The sequence below is a fragment of the Melanostigma gelatinosum genome (assembly GCF_949748355.1).
Source record: "Melanostigma gelatinosum genome assembly, chromosome: 15".
NCBI lineage: Eukaryota > Metazoa > Chordata > Actinopteri > Perciformes > Zoarcidae > Melanostigma > Melanostigma gelatinosum.
This window is the reverse complement of record NC_136648.1, coordinates 872,501-880,000: the sequence shown is the minus strand read 5'-3', so window position 1 is coordinate 880,000 and position 7,500 is coordinate 872,501. Positions and strand designations below refer to the sequence as shown.

The following is a 7,500-nucleotide window of genomic DNA, read 5'->3' as shown; positions in this document are numbered from 1 at the left end:
ATTTACACTCTGATGGTTAACGTTAAACTTTATTTACACTCTGATGGTTAACGTTAAACTTTATTTACAGTCTGATGGTTAACGTTAAACTTTATTTACACTCTGATGGTTAACGTTAAACTTTATTTACACTCTGATGGTTAACGTTAAACTTTATTTACAGTGTGATGGTTAACGTTAAACTTTATTTACACTCTGATGGTTAACGTTAAACTTTATTTACACTCTGATGGTTAACGTTAAACTTTATTTACAGTGTGATGGTTAACGTTAAACTTTATTTACACTCTGGAGGTTAACATTAAACTTTATTTACACTGATTGTTAACGGTAAACTGACTCGGCCTGTGAAAGGCTAACGAGCTTCCTTTTGTTGCTGTGGGAGCTTTTATTATGGAGGGTCAATTTACATACAAAAAGAAGACGAACACAAACACTCCTTCAGCTTGCAGGAGGTGGCGGTCATGTTGGCCTCCAACACACACACACACACACATTTTCAAGTTAATTAGCCTGTAACTAGCATTAGCTGCTCATTGTGAGATGTAAACTCAGAGTGTGAGCGCAGGAGGGTGAGATAGGTTTGTGTGTATGTGGAGAAGTGAGAACTTTGTGTTTTTTTTTACTTCCCAGCATCCTCTCTGTTCGCTGCTGTTCCTGTTCATCTGTTCACTCTGACTACAGCTTCTCAGTGAGTGTTGAATAAACACAGAATCCTCCAGTTAAATAAGTTATTTAACTGTCATCTAACTGTTAATTAACTGTAATGACTTAGGAATAAAAGTCTTTATATTTGGAGAATAAAAGTCTATATTTGGAGAATAAAGCTTATGTTATGTGTTATAAGCTGCCTCAGGAATAACATGTTGGATGATGTTTATTATGCCTAGAATGGTTGCTTGTATGTTTCAGCAGATTACAGTCAATATTTTTACGGATCATATGACAACATTCCTCACTGATTGGTTAAAGTGACATTCATGTCATTATTTAGATATCAGATCAAACTGCAAAACACAAAACAACAAGAAAACTTTAATCCAATTCCTGTTTGTTCAGATGCTTCATGCAAAGAGTTTCAAGTATGAAAGTGAAAAATAAAACAGGAAACACGTGTTCTCATTGTTATTAATGTGGTTCAACAAATATGTTTTAATCTCTGGGTCTACGAGAAGAAACAGATGTTTAAGATGCTTCCATGAGAACTGTATTACAGTGATGATGCTGAGAAGGAAGATAACTCCTCCCCCTCTCATATGACTACATTTCCTATAAACCACCTGTATCTGGTGTCCCAGAGAAGAGGACTTCCTGGTTGGTTTTGGTGAATGTGGGTCTTGTTCAGGTTGAGTCCCCGTGTTGGTCTGAACACCAGCAAACCTGCACTTTCATTTTATTTAAATATCCTAAAATCTTCACCTTCAGGTCGATTCCTCAAACGACTACAAGTATTAAGATCTCGTAATATTACAACATTTCTCAAAAGACTTCATGAAATGCTAAAAGAACTTTGAGTCTAAACATGTTGGTTTCTCCAGTGGGTTTTATTAAATGTGTTTTCTCTCTTTTTGGAGTCCTACAAGTTCTAAAATATCCGTGCTGTATTCTGAATTTGGTTTATTTTGATGTGAGGTTTCCTAAACACTGTATTTGGACCAAATATGGTCACTTCCTGGTTGCAAAAAAACCAAACAAACAAGATGGCGACGACCACAACGCTGAACTCAAGGCTTCAAAACATCCACAAACCAATGACAGACGTTACGACAACTCCGTCCACTTCCTGTATACAGTTTATGGTGCTGCTAAAGATTACGACGAAAAAAGAAAAACTTTCTTCAGATTAAATATTAATTCAATTTTTAAATTCTTGGTTAATTCCGTCGCAATGACGCTGCGTTTTGTTCCCAACCACCACGACAAAAGTGGTTTCATTTCACTGCCGCTCTGGTTCACCCGTCTGACTCTATGGCAACAGCAGCCGAGGCTCATGGGTATCGCAGTCTTTAGACCCGTCCACCAACACGTGGGACAAAAACACGTTCATTCAGGCACTCCTCCAAATATGGTCACTTCCTGTTCACTGGTTGCAAATATAAACAAGACTGCGACGGACAAAATGTCGAACTAGAGGTTTCAAAATGTCCACAAACAACAAGAGACGTCACAACGGCCGAGTCCACTTCTGACGTGTTTAACAGCAAATGAAACGCTCGATTGAAACAACAGAAACAGTGTTTCCTCTGCAGGGATCAGTTGTCAGTTCTGCATGAAAACACACATTCGTTACCATCTGGCTCCAAATATTTCGTCTGCACATCACGCCATGTTCCAGTGGAAAATGCAATTCGCATAACTTCACCTCCAACCGACACACAATCCGGACGAATGCAAATGTTTTGTGGAGAAGCTGCCGGATGATTTCCAGCTCTCAGTCAGCACAAAGGAGGAAGACTCAACCACAGAGGAAGGTTTTACCTCAGGACACACAGGATGAAGCTCTGTGACGCTCCTCAGAAGTCAGAATGAGCGTTGTAGTTGTAGTTATAGTCTGGGACCAGAATCAACTGGTGGTTAAGAAGCTAACGAGAGATCTGTTTCTCGAGAAGGTTGCTATGAATCTCTTCAACAAATCCTCATACAACATTTTATCCTTTTACTGAAGTTATCGTCGTTAACAACTCGTGTTCGTTACATGAATGCAGTGTTTTCAAAATAAACTTCCGTCTTCACAGGAAACTACTTGGTTAGGTTTAATGAAGATTGTCATTTGGGTTAAAATAACTACAGAAGTGTTTTCATACTGAAGTACAGAAGAAAGGCGACAAATAAATCAACGTTTCCTACGAGGAACAAACAGTTCTCCTGGAGGAAAGATCAGCGTGAGATCAGTGATCATTTATACGTCCTGCTTAGGGTTTGATTTCATATCTACAAATTACATTCTGTTCATATTTCGTAGGTTTAGCTGCGAGCGCTGCGTGAGAAAAGCCTGTTCTGTACCGTAAAATAAAGGTTGACATATGGGTCGGAATACTTCGACGTTGCTATACATCTATAGAGAAACAAGAAGTGTAAAGTTACTCCTTCAACAGTATTTTCTCTCATGATGTACTTGAATAAATCCAGATCAACGTGGTCTCTCCTACCAGACTCTTCAGGTTCAGGTCTCTCCCCGAGGACTCTGCTGATCCTCCTAGACACCGAGGTGAGGAAGCTGCTGACGGAGGCTCCTCTCCGCTCCGACCTCACCTTCCCGACCGCCGTCCCGTCCGGACCGCCCCCCGTACCGGGCTCAGACACGGACCTGAAGAAGGACAGGATCCTGCGCAGAGATCCGGGCCTCTGCTGGCCCTCGGAGGGTCTACGTGGGGCCACGTTGGACAAGCTCGGGAGGCTGAGCAGCCTCAGGTGGACAAGAGGCTCCGTGGAGCGCCCTTCGCCCTCGGGGGCGGCCATCTTTCCCGTTGCCAGGTGAGCAGATGTCCTCCACTCGTACTCGCCCAATGGCTGCTCAGGCTTCCTGTAATGGAGCCAGCGGTACGAGGCCCCACGGGGACTCTGGACCGGAGCCTCGCCACCCTCAGGGGGGCGTTGACTTCCCCTCATGGTCCGGCAAACATAGACGTCCCTCCAGGCAGATGGAACAGCTGGTTCACCGACTACCCTAAGGACACATCTCTGCTCGGCGAGCTCTTTGTCAACGAGGCCGGCGGTGAATCGTCTTCCTGGGAGGAAGTGGAGCGTCAGATGAACATCGAGTTTGTTTTTTAAGCCAATCAGGTTTCACCAAACACGCACGAAGCAGCAGGCTGTGGTTTCCCCTGAGAACGGGCTGGAAACTGAAACCACAGAGTTCAGAGAGTCGCCGCCGTCGTCTTCTTCTTCTTCTTCTTCCGTTGTGATCGCTGATCAAACCGTCCGATCGGGTTGTTTTCATTCACAGATGAACGACACAACAGAGACGAGAGAGCTTTGGTTTTCAGAATCATTTCAGATTACAAAGCTCATCAAACATGAATCTTATTTCAGTTCAACGGGATTCTGGGAAAACACCTCAAACACCAAAATGCTTCAACTGCAGTGGTTTAGTCCTCTGCTAAAGTACAACTCTCATGTACTTGTACTTCACCTGAGTATTGTCTTTAATGCCACTTCTACTCCACTACATCTCAGACGGAAATACTGTATTTTAAACCAGTGATTCTCAACTGGTGGGCCGCAGACCCGTTGTCAGCCTTTGCCTGACAAAAAAAAAAGAAAATGTGATTTTATTTTGAAGGGCATTTTTTATGCAGCGGAATTATTCCAGCATTTACGGCACTTTATCAGCGGGAAAAACACCGACCAATGCGTTGTGAATCACATCACGTAATGAAGCCCAGCCAATCAAATATGGGCATTCTGACAAGTTTCCTGACTCAGTGAGATGTTCACACACCGTGACACACGGGGAGAGACGAGGACACAGAGACAGAGCAGGACTGTTGAGCTGTGGGTTGTGAAAGTCAAATCACAGGACGATCTCCAAAAGAGAGAAATCTCCAGAGAGACCAGAGTCATTAGACTCTGACTGGACAGACTCATAGAGGTGAATTCTTCAAACACTCATTTCTCTTTTTGGAAGATGAGAAAAATATAATATCGTGGATTTTTCACTTCATCCTGAATGAACTGAATTTAAAGCTGCAGGACAATTCAGTGAAAATAATTTTTCTAAAATGAATTTCATTACGTAATTTATTCTTTAATCCAGCCGTTATTTTACTTGAAATGAGAAGAACATTTATTCATGTATTTCTATGTATTTATAATCCATCCAGTTAAATTTGAAAAATGAGAATATTTATTAAAATATAATTGATGTGTGCTTTCTTTATTTGATTTGGCAGTTGTTTACAACACAGACACGTTACTACTACTAGACTTCTTGAATATATATATACCCAAATTATATATATATATAATTATATATAAATTATATATATATATATATATATATATATATATATATATATATATATATAATATATATATATATATATATATATAAATTATATATATATATATATATAATATATATATATATATAATATATATATATATATATATATATATATATATATATATATATATATATATATATATATATATATATATATATATATATATATATATATATAAATAATTTGGTTCGTGGGTCGCAGCTTGTCATTCAGGGGTGATGGTGGGTCCCACAGCCAGACCAGTTGAGAACCACTGTTTTAAACTATTTATCTGATTTTACAAATTAATTCATTATTGTTGCACAAACAATCAGAACACGAATGTAAATCACTTCTTAAAACACATTTTTACAGACTGGCTATTTTATTATTTCATTTCTTTATTTTAGTTTATTAGTTTATTCTTATCGTATTGTTTGTCTTCGTTGAGCTTTCTTTTGTTTTATCGACTTACTTTTGCTGCTTTGTTTTTTAAAGCACTTTGTAAACCCTGTTTTTATTATTATAATATTATTATTATTATAATATTATTATCATTATATTTGTATTATTATTATTATATTATTATTATTATTATTCCTCCATCATTGTTAAATGATCCGTTGAATCAGTAAATATAATGTAAAGCTTGAATCGTGCCGATGAAGACAGTGGGAGGAGGTTGAAAGCTCCTGAAAAGCCTCGTGAGCCTCTTTCTCATGTTGACAAGGAAAATAAATATATAAATGATGAATATTTTAGGAGGTTTTGTGCAATAAAAAGCCAAAAAGAAGGAAACATATATAATTCTGTGACGCTGGGCTTTCCGTTCTTTTACCGCTGCCCCTGAACTTGTTTTCCGTGCTAAGCTAGGCTACATGCTAACAGAGTTTATGTGAGGAAGGCGGAGCTTCAGCAGCTGAATATGGAAACAATCTGACGAGAACTCTAAAATAATGATGAGTGAATCAGAGCAGCTTGTTATGTCACATGACTCAGAACATGTCACTACAGATATGATACAGAAGAAACAAATCTGAATCTTCACTGAAGCTAATATGAATCCAATGAGACAAAATGTGTGACTTTAATATAAAGAGTTGTTCATCACTTAAGTTTCTCTGAAACAAGTTGAAGTGAATCTTTTTGAAACAACTTTCTTCTTCTCCCCCTCCTCATCTCCCTCCTCTTCTTCCTTCTCCCCCTCATCTCCCTCCTCTTCTTCCTTCTCCCCCTCCTCCTTTCCCTCCTCCCTCCCCTCCTCATCCTCTTCTTCTCCCCCTCCTCTTCTTCCTTCTCCCCCTCCTCCTCCTTTCCCTCCTCCTTCCCCTCCTCATCCTCTTCTTCTCCCCCTCCCTCCTCCTCTCCCCCTCCTCCCTCCTCTTCTTCCTTCTCCCCTCCTCCTCATCTCCCTCCTCTTCATTCTCCCTCTCCTCCCTCCTCCCCCTCCTCTCCCCCCTCCTCTTCTTCCTTCTCCCCTCCTCCTCATCTCCCTCTTCTTCATTCTCCCTCTCCTCCCTCCTCCCCCTCCTCTTCTTCCTTCTCCCCCTCCCCTCTTCCCCATGTGACCCACATCTGCATGTTCATTGGCTAACGACGCTGCATGTAGGTCAGAGCTAGAGACCCAGACGGACCAAGAGCCAAGTCCTCCTGAGGACCGCCCCCCCACACAAGGGGGATCGGGAGAGTCCAGGTCCTTCAGCAGACTTCCTGTCCACATGAGACACGATACCCACAAGCACCAATCCCTAATCAATAACCATATTCACCTTGCATTCATTCTTTTATATATGTGCGTCTAAATTAATAGGTTTTTGTCCCACGTTTTGGTGGACCGGTCTAAAGACTGCAATACCCATGAGCCTCGGTGGCCGTTGCCATGGAGAAAGGCCAGTGAGACTGGGTGAACCAGGGCGGCAGTGAACAGGAAGTGACCATATCTGGACTGAGGAGGAGTGACGTGTGGTTTTTGAGAGTTTTAGAGAATTTATGAAAGTGAATAATGGTGAAATAACTTATAGATTACTGTATTGAGACATAAATAAGCTTTAGTTTGAATTATGAATACACATTACTACACAGCCTATGTGACCATGGGTCTCCAGATGTAAAGTGCCGAAACATACTCTGAGTAAAACATGTAGAATATTCATTTTCTGTGGTATTGTTATCAGATGTGACCCTGGACTAGGTAAGGCTTCATTGTGTTTAGCAACGTCAAATATGATAAAAAGAACCAATAAGAGTGTTGGTGAGATGGTATTTCACCATCAGGAGAAGAACCTCTGTGTTTTTCCACTGAGTCCTCAAATAGACGGCAGCTTATTTTGGACTCTTGTTTTGTTTCAGAGAGGAAATCCCCCCCCCCCCCCCCCCATCTTCCATTTCCTCCTCTGATCCGCCTCCATTGTGTCCTGAAGACCTGAACCGGATCGCCTGAACCGGGCCGACACAAACGGAACCAAACGAGCCGCTAACAGAAGCTGTGTGGACGTCACTCACAAAGAGCTGCATC

The 7,500-nt window shown here is 40.9% G+C and overlaps 1 protein-coding gene and 1 pseudogene across 7 annotated transcripts in view; both read right to left on the bottom strand.

The window, feature by feature from the left end:
* LOC306789387 (nuclear factor 7, brain-like) overlaps window positions 1–3,459 on the bottom strand; it is a 7,858-nt pseudogene extending 4,399 nt beyond the window's left edge. The window contains exon 1 of the transcript in view: window positions 3,150–3,459. The product of the transcript in view is annotated as a nuclear factor 7, brain-like (transcript). The remainder of the gene's footprint in view (window positions 1–3,149) is intronic.
* rasal2 (RAS protein activator like 2) overlaps window positions 1–7,500 on the bottom strand; it is a 67,621-nt gene that overhangs the window by 55,834 nt on the left and 4,287 nt on the right. The gene's annotated exons all lie outside the window — the stretch shown is intronic.